We start from the raw sequence: 21,062 nt of genomic DNA, 5'->3' as shown, positions 1-21,062 counted from the left end.
TTTCACACATATTTGAAAATGCTCCAAGACTTCATTACCAGCCAGGTATTTTTTCCACAGCATTATTGCGTTCTCTTATCTGAACTCATAGATGGCAAAGTTTAATTTTGAACCAAAGTATAAGTAACTAATATAAAAATTATAAATATTTGAGAATAACTGGAACATCTAATGTAATTATGAGTAGATAAAGCTGTATCTAAATGAAATGACAAAGAACATATAGTTGATCCTTGAGCGATGCAAGGACTAAGGGGCCCCAAACCCCATGCAGTTGAATATTTATGTGTAACTTGATTCTCCAAAATGTTAACTACTAATAGCCTACTTTTGACCAGAAGTCTTACGAATAACATAAACAGTCAATTAACACATATTTAGTATGTTGTATGTATCATATGTTGTATTTTTACAATAAAGTGAAGCAGAGAAAAAAAATGTTATTAAGAAAGTCAAAAGGAAGAGAAAAGATATGTTCTCGACAATGGTCTGTTTATCAACAAAGACTGCCTGTAAGTGAACCCAGGCAGTTTAAACTCATGTTCCTCAAGAGTCAAGTATGTAATAGAATTTTTTTAAGTCACATATTTTCGATATTATGACTCACAAAGCAGGGAAAGTTTGATCTTATATTTCATTGCTCTAATTCTGGTCATTATGGGTTTTGTAATACTCATGTTAAATGGCCTTATGAATATTTTTAAAGTTTTTTTTAATGTTTATTTATTTTTGAGAGAGAGAGAGAGAGAGAGAGAGGGAGCACATGTGTATGAGTTGGGGAGGGGTGTGAGGGAGACAGAGGATCTGAAGCAGGCTCCAAGCTGATAGCAGAAAGCCCGACGTGGGGCTTGAACTCACCAGCCATGAGATCATGACCTGAGCCTAAATCCAACACTTAACTGACTCAGCCACCCAGGTGCCCTGGCCTTATGAATTTTGATGAACATATATTTGCAGTTTCACGTGGGCTTTTTCTGTTGACCTGTTTATGTGTCCCCCTGATTGATTTGTGACATGTTATCTGATCACTGTAGTCAAGATTGTAACATATGTTCAGATTTTTCTCCTTCAAATAATTTTAATTAAATCAAAAATCAGTTTTCTTAAGTCCTAGTTTCCTTTTAAATCTACCAATATTTTCTTCTGGAACATTTATGAAATCCTATCTACAATTCGGTCTTCAACGCATCTGAAGTTTCTGGTGGCATCATGTATGGAATGGATGCAACTTTGATTTTTTTAAAATGATTGCTCATCTGTACCTTTCCAGTTTTCCAAAAGTCCATTTTATGTACCGCAGACTCTACACATCACATTTATCACGTTTTAAATTTCTGTATATGTGATTTTTTTCAGAATCGTTTATTTTGTTCTTTGCCTATTTATAATCCAATACCACATTGGATTTTAATTATGAGTGAGTTTTAATTATTAACGTTTTAGGACATTTTTTATCTGATGGTCTAGATTTAGCTGCTCTGTTTTTAGAAAGTTTCAAGTTATTATTGTTCATTAACATTTATATTTTAGAAACTTCTTATATAATTCCAGTAAAGGAAACCAGACCATATCTTTATTCAAACTGTTTTAAAATTATATATTAACTTGGAGATATTTTTGTAACATTTCTCACTTCAAGAACACATTATTTCACATGTGATCTAATGTACCTTGGAGACTTTCACAAGTACCTTGAGATTTATGATTACAATTCAGACATTTGTTAAAGTCATTCTTTGGTATTTTATGCATTGTGTCGTTTGTTGGTTTAAATAAAGTCTATGTCTGTATCTTAATATTATATCTTGCTAATGGATACTTTTCTTTCTTAGTGCTTACAATAGTTTTCAAGTTGATCATTGTATCTGCCATTTGTTTTCAAACTCCTATCTACTGATGTCAACATGAACAGCAAATCAAATGTTAAATACTTGTGGGGCACTTGAATGGCTCAGTTGCTTAAGCATCAGACTCTCCAACCTCTGCTCAGATCATGATCTCAATGTTCATGAGACAGAGCCCCATGTGGTGCTCTGTGCTGACAGTGTGGAACCTGCTTGGGATTCTCTCTTGTCCTCTCTTCCCGCTCCCCTGCTTGCGCACACACGCACATTCTCTCTCTCTCTCTCTCTCTCTCTCTCAAATAAAAACACATGAATTTTTTTTTTAATTTTTAAATACTTGTGGTGGTTATAAGCATGATTCCTTGTTCCTGAACATACAAAGAATGTGTTTACTATGTCCTATATAGACAAGATGGAGGGTTGGGGATATTTATATATATTTATATTCATAAAAACTTGTTAGGGGTGCCTGGGTGGCTCAGTCAGTTAAGCATTGGACTTTGGCTCGTGCCATGACCTCACAGCTCCTGGGTTTGAGCCCCACAGGTCATGACATCACAGCTCCTGAGTTTGAGCCCTTCATTGGGCTCTTTGCTGACAGCTCGGAGCCTGGAGCCTGCTTCAGATTCTGTCTCCTTCTCTCTCTGCCCCTCCACCACTCACGTTGTCTCTCAAAAATAAATAAAAATTAAAAAAAATAAAAAAAATAAAAGAAATTGTTAAAGAAGTAACCATTTTCCATTCCTCTATTATTCGTTGGTATCATCATATATGGAGATAGATGTCCCCTTAAAAAATAAAATGATTCACTATATTAATAGTTTCCCCATTTTTATAATATAGATATATACATTCTTAAAGATAGTTCTACTTGAATATGATGTATTACTCTTTTGATTATGACATTGGATTCTATCTGCAAATATTTTCTTAGGATTTCTGCAACAATATTTGTACATGTTTGATGTTTCCTTAATCTCTAAGCATGATTGATTGGACACTTCTTAATCCAAATTTTAAATAATTTAGTAATGATGCTATGTTTACTTCATCAAAATTATATTTTTCTTATTTTCATATAATATGAAATAATTTAATGAATATTGGAATAGTCTTTTTTTTAAGACTTTGGCAAAAATCCCTCGAGGAACTGTCTCTGCTTGGTATTTTGGGATGAGTTAGAAAAGTTTCTCTAGCCTATGAATGGAAATCGATCTATTCAGACATTTCTATTTCATCTGAGATTAGTTTTGGCAAGTTACATTGTAAGCGTTTGCATAGACCAGTGCAGAGCTGAATTTTTTTTTCAACGTTTTTTATTTATTTTTGGGACAGAGAGAGACAGAGCATGAACGGGGGAGGGGCAGAGAGAGAGGGAGACACAGAATCGGAAACAGGCTCCAGGCTCTGAGCCATCAGCCCAGAGCCTGACGCGGGGCTCGAACTCACGGACCGTGAGATCGTGACCTGGCTGAAGTCGGACGCTTAACCGACTGCGCCACCCAGGCGCCCCCTGAATTTTTGTTTAAAGGTTGATCTATCTGAATGTTCATTTCTCCCTTGCTACTTCTTATTTTGGGTGTTTATACTTCTTGTATCTCCAGATTAGGTCACTGAGAAATATATGTCTTAGATTTTCCCCAGAGACAAACTTTTACAATGATATATACAGTCTACAGTGTTTCTTTTTTTCTAACTCATTAGTTACTTTTTTATCTTTGCTTCTTATTTACTTCTGCTTTCTAATAGCTTTTTAAATATTTTCTAACTTCAGATTAATAATTCATGTATTTTTATTAAAAAAGTATCTAAAAATATTTATATATATACACACATATATAATGACATAGTGTTTCAAGATACTTATTTCTTGCTTTCATTCTACCCATAGATTCTAATATGAGGTGTTTTCATTATTATTATTTTTTTTAAATCATGCTTCTCAATTTGTACTTCCAAATAGACCTGAAATTTTCTGCTTTATTTTGTTTATTTTCTGCAGAGCTTTTAAATTCAAAATGAAATTATCTGTTGCTTCTAAATTTATGTTTCAGTTTTAAGTCTCCGTTTCTTTTTGGATGCAAGATGGTCATGTCTAGTTTGGGGGACTTAATGAGAACTTTCTGGTGGGCAAATATGAATCATACATGGGCACTTGGGAAGGTGTATATTGTTTTCTTCCACATTTTTTTATTTATTGCTATTTGAAAACTTAGCATTGAGAAAATGTAACACAATACAGGAAACATATAGCTTAGTAAATTAGAAAAAAAAAACATTAATTTACCACCTAGTTAAGAAATAAAATATTATCTTCATGCCCTTCTTTACCATTCGATCATTATTTTTGAGATTTTCATGGACATTGTATTTGGAAGCAAAAGTAGTACCAACTATAATTATATGAATTCAATATCATGATTCAGAATTTTATGGTGAGTCAAATGACTTAGCTTTGAGTTACTTCCCCTGAGGTCGGAGGCTTCATTCAGAATTACCAACTATCCAAAATTCAGCCTTTCAGGGTCCAACCACCACACTCAAGGAGTTTGCCACATACAATGTTGCCTTCTGTGATATAAACATTCCACATACCTCTCAACATGATTCTCCTAACGAGATGGGGAGTGAACTAATCTTAATGTCTCATATTACTGCTTATGGTCTTGAATCCTTTTAGTGCTTATATTGTCAGCTGTGTCCTCTGGAATGCGGATGCCAAAAAGAGTTAGACATATAACGAATATATCGGCATTAACTCCTCTGGATGGTGATGGGGAGAAAGAGTGGCGGCAATCAGGGGAAGCTTCCATTCACAATGCAGACCAGACGGTAGTAAAGGAAAGTGGGAAGAGGATACAGAGGTAATGGTCCCACTATAGCTACACTTACTGAACCTTTTGGCTTGGATCCTGAAGAATGGCTATAATCTACCTCCAGTTCAACCAAGTAGTGGGAACAGTTGCAGCTATAGCACTGAATGTGGAACCTTTGTGAGATCAAATTAATATGGCGTCAGGTTCATGGTTTGTGATCACTTGATTGGGCAAATGTATTTTTTCCTACACCAATTAGAAAAGAAAAGCAGAAATAGATTACACTCACCGGGACTAGACAAAACATACACTTACAGCTTTGCCTGATACTGCTTTAACTCTCCAGCTCTCTGTCTCATGTCTATCAGGATATCTCTCATCACATTGCATTGATTTATTTTATTGAGAGCATCTTCTTGATTGGGCAGGGTGACTACAAGAGGTGGCTTTCTGGAGGCATAAGTAGGAAGAAAAAAAGAAAGGAAAGAAAGAAAAGAAAGGAAGGAAGGAGGAAGGAAGGAAAGAAGGAAGGGGGAGAGAGAGAGAGAGAGAGAGAGAGAGAGAGAGAGAGAGAGAGGGAAAGAAAAGAAAAGAAAAGAAAAGAAAAGAAAAGAAAAGAAAAGAAAAGAAAAGAAAAGAAAAGAAAAAAGAAAAATATGTGCCCTTGATGCTGGGAATAAACCCTACAAATATCCAGGAACCATCCACTTTGGGAATATTTTTAGGATTCTTGTAGTCAGGACATCTGCCCACCCCCCTGACTTTCCCATCCCTTATCACAAGAAGGACATATGATGCTCCCTGTTAAGCCTCTTTTGTGATGAAGGCAACACACTTCACATTTAAGGACAGTGCAGGGCGCCTAGGTGGCTCAGTCGGTTGAGTGTCCAACTCTTGATTTTTGGCTCAGGTCATGATCCCAGGATTGTGGAATCGAGCTCTGAGTTAAGCATGCAGTCTGTTTAAGATTCTCTCTCTCTTTCCTTCTGCCCCCCTCCCCTGATCACACTATCTCTCTCAAATAAAATAAAATAAAATAAAATAAAATAAAATAAAATAAATAAAAAAAGAACAGTGGTTCTATGTCTAAGGGGGCATGGAAATCCATCAAGCGTCAACTGAGTATTTTGATTTGTGGCATCCTGGGACTGGCTGACATGAAGCGAATTCACCATCCTAGCTGGGGTAATTGACTCTCGACACCAGGGGAGGCTAGATTGCTGCTACATATGAAGGCAGTGAGGACTATATGTGGAATACAGATGAACCTCTTAGGCATCTCTAATCCTCCTTTGCCTCAGAGTGACTGTGATTGGACATGCACAGAAATCTTAATGTAAGGAAGTTCCGGTTACCAGGCATGCAGATCTCTCAAGAGTGAGGGTTTGGATTACACCGTTAGGCATGTCCCTACAACTAACTTTAGTATGAGCCATGAGCAGATAGTGGCTGGTTAACCAGGAAGAGGAGCGTCTGGGCTCAAATGCTGCAGTAGATAACAAATGTCCTTAGCTGGAGGCTGTCCAGTAACTGCACTCATCACAGCCGATTGGCAAATTATTTCTCGCGGGAAAAATTCTGGCTGCAATACATGAATCCACTTTTCCACTCACATTCAAGGAGCAGCTCCTCCAAGGTTCTGCTAGGTCTCTCTTTCTGAGGGGAGACTCAGAAGAGGTAGATTTTTGAGACAAGCTGCAACCCCCATTGCTGGATGGTCTTGGCCACCTACTCAGCCTCTCCTCCACTTTTTATTCTAAACTCCCCTCTTGCTCAGTGATGCCTATATCTGCAAGTGGTCTTTCCTGGACCACAGTCATCACCTCAGTCTTCTGCTGGTGCATCTACAGTCCACTGAAGACACTCAGCTATCCCCAGAGAAGCAAGTACCATAATACACTTTGTATCTCTTCCTTCTTCTTCTACCCCCACCCCCGTCCTCTTCCTGCATGATGATGGCATTTTCCTTTTGTGGCCATTGCTTTCTTTATGGGATAACTAGATTATTTAATCATCTTTTGCTACCAAGATAAACTATGGCATTATTAAGCATTTGTTATTATTGGATTGTTTCATCAAAAGGTGTTTTCAGGTGTCTTCCCATTAAAACCTTCTAAATCTTTATATGCCTAAAGTCTGTTTCCAACTGTCTCCTTTGGATCTTTCTTTCTTTCAGAATCTATTGAATTTTCTTTATTGTCATGGATGTCTTTATATTTTATCGTAATATTTCTAGATGTTTTCTAGTCTCCTTTTTAGCATTTATTCTGGTAATTTATATCACCTTCCATTTGTTTTTTTTAAGATTTATTGATCCTTATTAATTGATGAGAAAGCAAAAAGCAAGCTGAGGGCAAAATTTCAGCTGACACCCTACAACCCCCCTTTTCAGGTGGAATATGTATAACATTCCTCAGGCACTCATGACTGCCAAAGAACAAAGGCTAGGGAGAAACAAATGGTCAACTGATAAAGATTGAAGTCATTCAAGACAGGAAATCACACTATAGTTTGTAACTGCCTTAATGATTTACAAGAAAAAACACAATCTTAATAATAATCAGACCTCCAGGACGTATAGACTCAATTCCTGGAGCCCTAACATCACCTTCACCTCCATAGGATAGAAAACCCTATATAATCAGTCATTCCTTACAATACAATGCAGCTCTTTCTGCCCAGGGGTCTTGTCCCTGCACTATAATAAAAACACCTTTTTTTCACTGTAAAATATCTCAAGAATTCTTGGCCATTGCACTCAATGATCCCATATCATTAATGTCTCCAATATTGCCTTTCGAATTTACAACTCTCTGAGAACATTTATCCTTATGATAAATTAATTCTGAGATTGTATCCCTGCTTCTTTAATTCTCTTTTATCTGTCTGTTGCCTCTCTCCTATAGTACCTATTTTCTTAAGTGTTTTTTTTTAATTTCCTTTTATCACATATTCTGTAATAGGCATCAGCTATGAAGCCAACCTTTTGATATTAAATAGTTGACTGATGTAACTTCAGGCAGACAATATTTGGTCTTGTTTCTGACAGGCAGCATTGCTTCTTTAGAAATGTTTCTGTTTTCCTTTGGGCACTCTCCTGAGAGTCCTTTTACCCTGACAAGGAAGGGGGATATATTCTGAAAGGGGTTCAGAAGAGATTTCCAGAGGACAAGAGCTCACTTATATGTGCTTCTCCTACTCCAAACCCAGAGAGTTATTTTCTGGCTAGATATGAAGAAGAATCAGACAATGGTGTAGGATGGGGAAGAAAAGGCACAGGACAGCAAGGTCTTGTCCCACCAACCCTTTCACAGAATTACGTTTTCTGTTCATTCCATTTCTGTCCCTGTTACAAGTTCCTCTCAGCTATGTTTGTTTTTTAGGTATATAAGACTCCCTTTCACATCTGAGGCATTTTAAGATTTACATTTATGAAAGGAACTGAGTGTTGTGGGGATTATTATTTCAAAAGTATATTCCTTTGAATGGCTCAGTTCACAGAAGCTAGTTGAGATTCCTCTTTTCCTGTCTGACCAAGCAGTAAATCAAACCTTCCTTGGGGTGGGGGGTAATAAGCAAATGTAAGGAAGAAATGAATCAAAAATTATCTTTACAAAACCTCTCCATCCTGAAAAACACAACCGAAGAATTGACTATAGGAGAATACATTCTCTCCATTAATACAAGGACGATTTATGCTCTATCTTTCTTACACAACAAAACATGTGAAATAGTTAGCATTTATTTTCCATGTTGCAGATGAGATTCATTAGCTTACTTCTAGATTTGCATTTTTTTCAGTTGATCAACTCTTAATATCAGATTGTTACATAAAGTATTATTCTAGATAAATACATACATCTCAATTGCTTTAAGTAGATAAAAAAAAAATATCTGTGACACAGTAAATTAAATGTAAATAAAAGTCCTAATTTGCATTTTAAAGAATAGTCAAGTTATTATTTCTAGAACTGCCAACTAAGTCTGATATATATTAATCCTTAAATAACTGATACCACTTGTAATATTTTTCTGGTGGTCATTACTGCACATAGATGTTAGTGGGAATGGTTCTAAATACAAAGAGTATAGTAAGGCATATAGATATAGATAGATAGATACACACACACACACACACACACACACACACACACATACTACATACATATATACACATACATACTCAGGGTAAAACCAAATATAAAATCATTTTCTCTCTAGTTATATTTTGAGTTATGTGATTATGAATATCCAGAGTGTGATGGTACACACAGAAAATATTAAAGCCAAATATCATGAAACTAATGTATTTTTTTCCCTGTAATAAATCTGTAGCTTGTACATATAAAAACTGAAATTCTTGATTTATTCTCTATGACAAAGAAAAACATTTTCTTTGGAATTGTTGTAAGCATAAACAGAAATGTACTAAAAATGAAGAAAAATACATCTACGAGGCCCCATGTGTAGAAATAGTAACATCTCCAAAATAATGTACTGTAATGAAGAAAATACTGGAATAGTAAATGAGTAGAATGAGAACAGCATGCATAATTTGGCAAATTTTAAATGACAATTTTGGATATTCTGAAGGAAAATTAAAAGTAAAGGTTGACACTTCACCCTTAATCCACATTCTCCTCCCTCAGTCATGTTATAAGACTATATTTTCTTGTTTATTTTCTACTTTTGACTAGCACTATGGGTTTATATTTGATAACAAAACAGTTGCGATTAAGGTGCATGCTTTTGAAACAGAATTTAGGGAGTCAACTTTCAATGAAATAATCTTTTCAGGATAGTATAGACAGACTTCGGCTACACACACACACACACACACACACACACACACTGTTTTCAGGGCAGACTCGGAGAACGTTGTCAGTCTGTACCATCATTCTGTGAACTTGACATGAGTCTTGAGGTACTCACTAAATCTCAGGACCACGACAGTATTGTCTTCAGAATCTAATTGGACAGTCGCCCTCCCTTCTCAGGCTCCCAAAGAGGGTTCTAAAGTTGAATAGGAATGGATTTGCAGCTCTGCACTGGAAAAATAGATTACTGTACACATGTATTCAGAGGACTCGTGGGTTGAAACGGGGTTTTTTGTGTAGCCTGTATTTCCCCATCCTTAGCCCTTTGTATTTTAGGGGACATTTCATTTTTACAAATTTCTGAGTTGCATCCTTTCCTGTAGGCCATGTTATTGCCACAAGAAGCAATCATCTAACATTACCCCAAAACCTGTGGAGATACAGTTCAAAAAAGATCCTTAAACCCTAGAATTTAAATATCGCTAAGACATACTCAGATGTTAAAGTTGTATCTGAATTATGATGATTGTAATATCCACCTGATGAATCCTCATTCAGCGTTTCAGATTATTAGAGCTAATCACTCTCGCTCTGTGATGATCTGTTGGGGTCATTTTTCATTCCTTAATTCCTTCAGTTAACCAAAGGACACTCTAGAAAACACCTGTTTCTGCTTTATGTTATCTGAATTTAACTGGATTTCCAGAAAAAAAAATCAAACAAATGTAGGTATTCTAAGGACAAATATTTTCTCAGAGACATCACAAATTTGCACTAAAACTGTCAAGATCAACTTTGGAAGATCTGTGAAAACTAGTCCAACATTTACACATATATATGTGTATCTTGAACAACAACACTAACAACAAAGCAAATTAAAAAGGTAAGAGAGCTCAATGGCGTGATTATTTCCCCTGCCCTACACTCTCTCAGGCTTTGCAGTGGTACTGAAGAAATCAGCCTATATAGCCAAAGTGGAACCCTAGTCCCTATCCTGGAAGAAGCAGAGCGGACCTTATTCTCAAATAATTATATTTGTCTGTTTTAAACTGTCTGTGGGTTACTATCTGCAGGCAACATAATTATATATATAATATAAAGAGAGTTTATACCTGTACACACACACACACACACATACACACACACACACACACATATATAGATTATATTTATATATTTTTTTCTATATATTATATTTATATAGAACTATATATGTAATTCTATATATTATATTTATATAGAAATATATATATATATATTTCTAAAGAAAGCACCAACAAGTTTAGTAAAGTAGCAGAACTGGGGCACCTGGGTGGCTTAGTCAGTTAAGCGTCCGACTTCGGCTCAGGTCATGATCTCGCAGTCTGTGAGTTCGAGCCCCGCATTGGGCTCTGTGCTGACCGCTCAGAGCCTTGAACCTGTTTCAGATTCTGAGTCTCCCTCTCTCTCTGACCCTCCCCCATTCATGCTCTGTCTCTCTCTGTCTCAAAAATAAATAAACGTTAAAAAAAAAAAATTTAAAGTAGCAGAATAAAAAGTTTGACATACAAAAGCCTGTTGTGTTTCAATGCATGAACAATAAATTATCTGAAATGGAAGCTAAGAAAACAATTTTATTTTCAATAACATCCCAAACATAAAATACCTAGGAATAAACGACACCAAGGAAGTAAAGGATTTGTACACTGAAACCTACAAAACATTGCTGAAAGAGAGTAAATAGTATTCACATAAGTGGAAGGACACTCCATGTTCATGAATTGTAAGACTTAATATTATTAAGATGACAGTACTACCTAGAATGATCTTGACTCAATGAAATCCCTATCAAAATTCTAATGATCTTTTTGTAGAAATGAAAAAGTCAATCACTAATTCATATGATATTTCAAGAAGCCCTAAATAAGCAAACAATTTTTTTTTTTTTTAATTTTTTTTTTCAACGTTTTTTTATTTTTATTTTTTTTGGGACAGAGAGAGACAGAGCATGAACGGGGGAGGGGCAGAGAGAGAGGGAGACACAGAATCGGAAACAGGCTCCAGGCTCCGAGCCATCAGCCCAGAGCCTGACGCGGGGCTCGAACTCACGGACCGCGAGATCGTGACCTGGCTGAAGTCGGACGCTTAACCGACTGCGCCACCCAGGCGCCCCTAAATAAGCAAACAATTTTAAAAAGGAACAAATTTGGAGGACTCTCATCTTCTAATTTCAAAACTGCCTACAAAGCTATCATAATCAAAACAAAGGGTGCTAACCTAAAGATAGACAAATAGACTAATGGAATAGAACTGACAGTCCAGAAATGAACCCAATTCATTTTCAAAAGGGATCCAAGACCATTCAATGAATAGAAAATGGTCTCATCAACATATGTGCTGGACCAAGTGGATTTTGACTTGCCAGTAAATGAAGTTGGACCTATACCTCACACAATAGACAAAAGTTGTCTCAAAATGGATCAAAGACCAAAATGTAAGATCTAAAACCATGCAATTCTTAGAAGAAAACACAGGAGTAAATCCTTGTGATCTTAGCTTTAGTAGTGGATTTTAGATAGTACAACAAAAACACATGCCACAAAAGGAAAATACAGACAAACTGTGCCTTATTTAAAAATAATCAAATTAAATAAAAAGGTTTGTGCATCAAAGGATATTATTAAGAAAGTGAAAGGACAATCTATAAAATGGGGGAAAATGTTTTCTAGTCAGATATCTGATAAGGGTTTAGTATTTACAATATATAAAGAACACGTAGAACTCAACAACAAAAAGACAAACAATCCAATTGAAAAAATAGGCAGGATACTTGAGTGGACATTTCTTCAAAAAAGATTTGCAAATGATCAAACAGCACATGAATTGAAAACGGTGCTCAAACAAATACTTTGAATGTTAGTGCTCATTGCAACACTGCTGACCACAGCCAAAAGGTAGAGAAGAATTCATCAGTAGGTGAATGGATAAACACACTGTGCCATATCTTTACAATGGAATATTATTCAACCATAAAATACATTAAGTATTGATATATGCTACAACATCAATGGCCTTCGAAAGCATTATGCTAAATGAAAGAATCTAAACACAAAATGGTATATATTATGTCATTCTATTTATATGAAATATTAAAAATACATAAAGCAAAAGAGACAGAAAGTGGATGGATGATTGCTTAGGCTTGAAGAGGCATGAAACAGAGAATGAATGCTGAGTGGTTATGGTGATTTGGGGAGGTGATGAAAATGTTTTGAAACATGGTATAGGTGGTTTGTACCATATACTGAATGTACTAAATGCCACTGAAGTCTACACTTTGAAATGGTTATTAGTGTAAATATATATTTATACACTGATATTAATATAAATCAATATCAATAAAAGCAATCAAACCAATATATTTGTCTTCCAAAATTAACTAGACAATTTGTAACCAAATAGACTCCAGAATTGCTATGAATGATAAAAAGTAACATATTCTTAGGGGTGGTCATAGTGAACTCACAGTTTTAAAATAAGTAGGCTTCTATTGAGTTATACTGACAAAAGCCTTTCTTAGCTTGCTTTTACCTGCATTCATTTTTATTTAACTCTGACTATCCACAACAATCTTCCCTAACATAATTCCACTGCTTCATCCTTGCAGAAATAGAAAAGTTATTTTCAGTGAATTTTTCCCACCAGAGCCCATTTGCTTCATTGAGACAGAAATGTTAGAAAATAAATCATTTATGTGTAGACTATCTACATTAGCTAAATTGAATCCATTCTGAGATGTTTTTTGATTTGTGTTTTTGAAGCTAAAAGATATTTCTTTCTAATTACTTCCATGTCTTCTCTCTCTCTCTCTCTCTCTCTTTGCCCATCCATACACACACACACACACACACACACACACACACACACACACCACATTTACCTTTATTCCATTCTACTGATTAACATTAGTTTGGTGTAGTGAAAATGTAATCTATATTCAAAATCAGAAATTGCTTGCAAATTTCAATTATAGCCTAAAATGTTTTAGAACATTTAGAATGAAAGTCAAACATCATAAAGACATAGAGAAAAAGGTTTTACTATTGTAATATCACTGCATTCATTTATGAATGAGATATAATGGTCTTCTGAGAAGTGGAAAAGAAAGGGTATCCAATATATGTTAGAATTACAAAGGTTAGAGAAGGTAAGGTTAATTTCTAGCATTCAATAGGATTAATGCTGTAACAGATAATGTTGATCAGGAAATATATAGCTGGTAATTTAAATACGAATAAAATTTATTTTTAAAAGTATGCGCAAAATGAAAGACATTGGCTTAGTATTATCATTCCATATAAAATAAATCGTATAGAAAATGATGCCTGAATGGTTAGATTAAAATTATTGCCGAATATATGTCATTCCCCGAAGCTTCCTGTCTTTGGAACTTTAATGGCAGTGGTCACCTCGCTTATGCCAAACATCTGGCAGCTCCTTTGGAAACAACCTTTGCCTTTGAATCACAGTTCCAGATCTCGGACAAGAATTTAATTTTGTCACTGCATTAACAAGAGAAAGCATCCAGCACCTGCCTTCCCGCTGATGTGGAGACAATAGATTCTGCCATTTTAACCTCTAAGTTACACGACGACCATGCCCTTTTTCAAATTATCTTTTAGGGGGGAAAATGCCACAAAAGCTCGACTTCAGCAAAGTGCTGCTGTCAGAATTTTCTTCACACTAAATGGCCTCAGCATGTCACTGCTTTCCTGTGGGAACTGCAATGGCTCCCTGTCAAATACCGAATTGATTTTAAAATTGCTTGATGGCTCCCGAGGAAAAGCAGTTGGGAGCGGTGTATCTATCCCAGTCAGTGTCAGTGCACAAGCCAGGGTCTCTTCCAGAGGTTGTGAAACATGTTTATGCCACGTGCCCAGCACAGGAGACGTCAAGCCTCAGGCCCCACACTTAAACTCCTACGTATGCTGATCACAGTACTGCCGTCAGACATGCACTTGGAATATCAGGTGTATGTGCAAGTGAACATGTTTGGAATGTTTACGTTCATACGTAAGGCACATCGATATTAAAAAATCATTTTAACAGGTGACCTTTTGTACGGAGATTGTACAAGGATAGAACCGCACTATATACGCAGTATAGGATTAGGAAGAAAAAAAAAATAAATGTTTTCAAACACAGCTAGGCACTTTTACATTTTGAACTCAGGAAAGGGCACAAAGAATAAATCAACAAGGTGTGTGAATTCTCCAAAGATTCGGTAAATTGGAAGACAATTAATCTTTATTTTCATTATGCCTATGAACGGGCCTTTGTTCAAAACTCAAAGAATGAAATAAAAAACCCTCACAGAATGAAAAATTGCACCCGGCGTGAGCCAGAGCGCATGTAAGCACAATATAGTGAATCATTAAGCTTGTTTGCCTATGTCTATTTTTGAAGGAACATAAGTGGATTGTTTTTGTGAGAGAAAAAAAGTAATTATTAGGAATTTTAAGAAACCAGGAATATAGGAAAAGACAAAAGGAAGTTTTAAAATATCGTCAATTTCCGCCATGCAAAACTACCATCTTTTAACACAGCCAACCTCATCCTTCCTAAGGGGGATAGCAAATGGCACAGGGGTGTGTGTGTGTGTGTGTGTGTGTGAGAGAGAGAGAGAGAGAGAGAGAGACAGAGAGAGACAGAGAGAGACAGAGAGAGAAATATCAGGGAATACATACAGTCACATGGAACATCACAGAAGAACAAAAGGGACATTGTCCCTATACCCTATGGTCCATGGAGCACAGGATGTGACGCAGAGGAAAATAGAAGGACATTATTTAGGGCTATAAGAAAGAAGTGATATTCACAGGGAGTAGCTAAGTGCAAAGAGAAAAGGATATAACTCACCTGGAGAGAGAGAGAGAAAGAAAGAGAATTCTGCAAATGGGAGACTGCGAGTGTGAAAGCAGCCAGGGGTGATTTTGGAGCATCAGAGAGGCCCTGGGGGTTGGGCCCCATTGATGTATTGCCGAACAACGCAGACGCACGAATTCATCCAACGATGACAGCCCAGAGAAGCTGAAGCTTCTGCCATGACTGAGAAGGATGATTTGGGAGGCATGCTGGGATCAATGTGATGACGTCTCGGGGAGAATGTATGGGTGGAATCAATTTTAACTTTACCAATTCTCTCCTTCCCCTGTTCTATTTTTGGATAGTTAAAATAAAGAGGAAGGCCGCGTGTTAAAACCAGAAACAGTTGTGACGGGGACCAGTCGGCTCAGGTGGGCTTCCCTGAAGGGTCCCTGTAGCGGAGTCCTGGCCAGAGACAAGCCCATTTATCCAAGGACCTGAGAGCCTATGCATCTTTTCTATAGGATTCCTGGGACAACATTTATCAAAACACCTGACTCTGAATGCCTTACTTAACACCTTGCTGTTTACTCTCTTGAGTCCGGCAGTGGTGACATCATCAAGAGTACTTACACTTCCCTGTACTTGTTTAAATACTAAAAGAATGTAGTAAGATGTTTTCTGATGTTTCACTGCTGGCAGTTTTTTAACCTCACCCATCCCTCTTCCCTTCTACCCCACATCTGAACAAGCTGATAGAAACCGTGGGTCCTTCCCCCTTTAGTGTAGGCAGGAAATTCAATCAGAAAGTCCCTGCTTATGTGTGGAAACTCTTATTCTGACCGTCGCCCCAATCAAAATGAAAACCCCAGCCAGTGTTCTTTCTCGCTCTCAAGCCATTTCATACCTGCTTTGGAGGCCTGCCCTGTTTTCTCCAAATACGTTAATTATGCACCGAATAACCCTTTAATACATGCTTGGGGTGTGTGTGGTCGGGGGAGGGCATCATCAGTCTTGACATCCAAACCAAATTATGCCGCAGGGTTCATTTGTTTTTGCAGAGTGAAAATAACAAACACAACCACAAAAAATCTCTTGATTTTTTTTGGATAGAAAATTGATTTGGATAGAAAAATGATTATGGATAGAAAACAATATATGTATTTTCAACACTAAAAGGACCCTAATTTCCACCTCCAAAACTATAGTGGCTTCAATATCGATCTTAGATAACACTTCAAAACAAGATGTTTTGTCACAACTTATCAAATAACAGTCTATTAAGGGTGGACGTTTGCATGGCTTTGGTAATGGGCGGGAGGAACACTTGACTGAGCTGAAAAACAGAGCAAAACAAAACATTAACAATCCTACATTCTAAACAGAGCTGCAAATAGTTAAAATTTCCTCCAAGGGTTATTAACTGTCAGGCCAATTAACTCTCCTACCCTGTCTACCATAACTTCATCCAGATGTCCAAAATGGAGTCCACTATGGAGTCCTTTCTTGGACCCATGCATATGAGCAGTTATTTCACAGAGGGGAGTGACTGGACAAATATACAGTCAGAATTAGAAGCATACGTTTTGGAAAAGTTGAGAATATTGTAACTTTTTCATCCTGTTCACCTGTTGACTGGAAGTAGAATGTTCCAACCAGCCAAGTTTAAATAGAATCATGAGCAGATTTTGAGGTGCTTTCAAGGGAGTTATTGTCTACTCATTGCCAGCAAGATGTCTGTTTAGGCGTTGGACTGATGTCTTCTGTACCTTCCGGGTAGGACAAGAGACATTGAAGAGAGCACATTATACCAATGCCAAGAAATTTCATATAATTTTTGTGGGAATATTATTTTTTGCTTTTTCTGTCAAAATCTTGAGTTGGTCACCTGCAAATGAAAACGCTGAACAACACAGACAAACATGCAAGAGTTTGGACATGATGCAGTGTCTAAGTCATTTATGATGCAGAATGCATTCTTGTTAATGAATCTTTCCCTGTGGACTCCGTGAGTGAAAAAGGAATTGGTAGATTCTGTTTTTAATTTTAAAAATTTTTAAGTTTATTTATTTATCTTGAGAGAGACAGAGAGTGTGTGAACGAGCGGAGGAAGGGAAGAGAGAGAGAGAATCCCAAGCAGGCCTTGCACCAGCAGCACAAGGCCCAACGCAGGGCTCAAACCCACAAACTGTGAGATCATGACCTGAGCTGAAACCGAGAGTGGGACACTTAACTGACTAAGTCACCAGGTGCCCTTACATTGTTTTTGTTTAAAATTTTTTTTAATTCTTATTTTTGAGAGAGAGACAGAGCGTGAGCAGGGGAGGGGCAGAGAGACAGGGAGACACAGAATCCAAAGCAGGCTCCAGGCCCTGAGCTGTCAGCACAGAGCCCAACACGGGGCTTGAATTCAAGAACTGTGAGATCATGACCTGAGCTGAAGTCGGACGCTTAACCGACTGAGCCACCCAGAAAATATTCTGTTTTTTAAAAATCTCTTTAACTTATGGCACACATCACTGCATATTTATGGTAAACTATATGCTCTTTAGTGCGAATTTTGCTATTAGACATATTTACACTTAAATCTCATCTCTCATACTTTATTTCACTAAGCAGGCAATAATGAACATTTTGTTTCAATTATTATAATTAAAATACTTTGTTAAATAAATATTATAACAGGAAATTTTTAAATATATATATTTAAAATCACATTACAGGATCCTGGACCTACTGAAATGCCCTGATAAGGAAAGAAACCAGTATTTAATAGTTGCTTATTCTTAGCTAGGTCATATTTATTTTTTGAGCCTTAATTTCCTTTTGTGTAACATGATGATCTTGGACTAAATCAGTAGAGTTTGGGGAAACTACATAGCATAGTGTTTAAAACCACAGTCTCAGGAATCAACTTGCTTGGTTTTGAAGTCTGATTCTTCCTTTTAATAACTGTGTGAAATTGGGTAAGTTATTTAAACTCTGTGTCACATTTATGACAGGGATACTTGAGTATTAAGTGCTAAATGCCTATGAGTTCACCTGGAATGAATGAAAGTATATCCCTTTCTATATTATTATCATGAATCATTGAATATAAATAATTAAACATGAGCAATTAATACTTAGACTTAAATTTTTAAAAGAAATTTCCTGATGGGTCACTTATCAGATAAAATATTTACAAAATAGTTCATTTCAGCATATAGCATAGGAAATGACCTAATCTAAAACATAAGCTTATTTATTCAACTGACTGACAAATTTTTTAAAGTGATACAAAAAAAATCAACGTGATATACCACATTAATAAAGGAGAGGATAAGAACCATATGATCCTCTCAATAGATGCAAAAAAAAAGTATTTGATGAAATATAGCATCCTTTCTTGTTAAAAACCCTCAAGAAAGTAGGAATAGAAGGTACATACCTAAACATCATAAAGACCATATACAAAAGACCCAAGCTAATATCATCCTCATTGGGGAAAAATTGAGAAACTTTCTCCTGAGGTCAGGAGCACGACAGGGATGTTCGCTGTCGCCACTGTTGTTCAACATTGTACTGGGAGTCCTAGCCTCAGCAATCAGACAACAAAAAGAAATTAAAGGCATCCAAATCAGCAAGGAAGAATTAAAACTTTCACTCTCCACAGATGGCATGATACTCTACATGGAATACCTGAAGCCTCCCCCCCCCCAAATTGCTAGAACTATTACAAGAATTCAGCAAATTCGCAGGATAAAAAATCAACATAGAGAAATCTGTTCCATTTCTATATATCCATACTGAAGCAGCAGAAAGAGAAATCAAGGACTTGAATTGATCCTATTTATAATTGCACCAAAAACCATAAGATACCTATGAATAGCCTAACCAGAGGTAAAAGATCTGTATATTGAAAATTATAGAACACTTATGAAAGAAATTGAAGAAGACACAAAGAAATGGAAAAACATCCCATGTTCATGGATTGGAAGAACAAATGTTGTTAAAATATCAATACTACCAAAAGCAACCTACACATTCAATGCAATCCTTATCAAAATAGCCCCAGCATTCTTCACAGACCTAGAACAAACAATTCTAAAATTTTGTATGGAAACAGTAAAGACCCCAAATAGCCAAAGTCATGTTGAAAAAGAAAACCAAAGTGGGAGGGATCACAATTCCGGGCTTCAAGCTATATTACAGAACAATAATCATCAAGAAAGTATGACACTGCCACAAAAGCAGACACACAGATCGATGGAACAGAATAGACAACCAGGAAATGGATCCACAACTATATGATCAACTGATCTTCCACAAAACAAAAAGGATATCCAACGGAAAGAAGACAGTCTCTTCAACAAATGGTGTTGGGGAAACTGGACAGCAACATGCAGAAGAATGAGACTGGACCACTTTTTTACACCATACACAAAAATAAATTCAAAATGATTGAAAGATCTAAGTTTGAGACAGGAAGTCATCAAAATCCTAGAAGACAACACGGGCAGCAACCTCTTTGCCCTTGGCTGGAGCACCTTCTTACTAGATACATTGCTGAAATCAAGGGAATCAAAAGAAAAAATGAACTCTTGGGACTTCATCAAGATAAAAGCTTCTGCACAGCAAAGGACACAATCAACAAAACTAAAAGGCAACCTAAGGAATGGGAGCAGATATTTGCAAATGGCATATCAGATAAAGGGCTAGTATCAAAAATCTATAAATAATGTATCAAACTCAACACCCCAAAATGAAATAATCTAGTTAAGAAATGGGAAGAAGATATGAACAGACACTTCTCCAAAGAAGACATACAAATATGATTATACAAACAGGCATGCAAATAGCTAACAGACCCAGGACAAAATGTTCAACACCACTCATCACCATGCAAATACAAATCAAAACCACAATGAGATACCACCTCACACTTGTCAGAATGGCTAAAATATTTATAGATAAACATTTTATTATAGATAAGTATTAAATACAGGCAAAGATATGAAGAGGAACTCTCTTATACTGTTGGTGGGAATTCAAACTGATGCAGTGACTCTGGAAAACAGTGTGGAGGTTACTCAGAAACTACCCTACAACCCAGCAATTGCACTGCTAGGTATTTATACAAAGGATACAAAAATACAGATTCAAATGTTTATGCACCCCAATGTTTATGGCAGCACTATCAAAAATAGCCAAATTATGGAAAGACTCCAAATGTTCATGTCCATCGACTGGTGAATGGATAAAGGATAAAGAATGTACACACGTACACACACACACACACACACACACACACACTGGAATATTAGTCCTTAAAAAGAATGAAATCTTGCCATTTGCAACAACGTGGATGGAACTAGAGTATATTATGCTAAGCAAAATAAGTCAGTCAGAGAAAGACAAATAATATATGATCTTGCTCATATGTGGAATTTAATAAACAAAATAGATGAACATAGGGGAAGGGAAGGAAAAATAAGATAAAAACAGAGCGGGAGGCAAACCATAAGAGACTCTTAAATACAGAGAAGAGACTAAGGGTTGCTGAAGGGGAGATTAGGGGATGGGCTAGATGGGTGATGGGCATTAAGGAAGGCACTTGTTGGGATGAGCATAGGGTGTTATATGTAAGTGATGAATCACTGAATTCTACTGCTAAAACCAACACTATACTGTATGTTAACTAACTTGAATTTCAATAAAATCTTGGAAAGGAAAAAAATAAAACAACAAAGTGATACAAA

The sequence above is a fragment of the Neofelis nebulosa genome, chromosome 11 (genome assembly GCF_028018385.1).
Source record: "Neofelis nebulosa isolate mNeoNeb1 chromosome 11, mNeoNeb1.pri, whole genome shotgun sequence".
Classification (NCBI taxonomy): Eukaryota; Metazoa; Chordata; class Mammalia; order Carnivora; family Felidae; genus Neofelis; species Neofelis nebulosa.
This window is presented reverse-complemented; position numbering follows the sequence as displayed.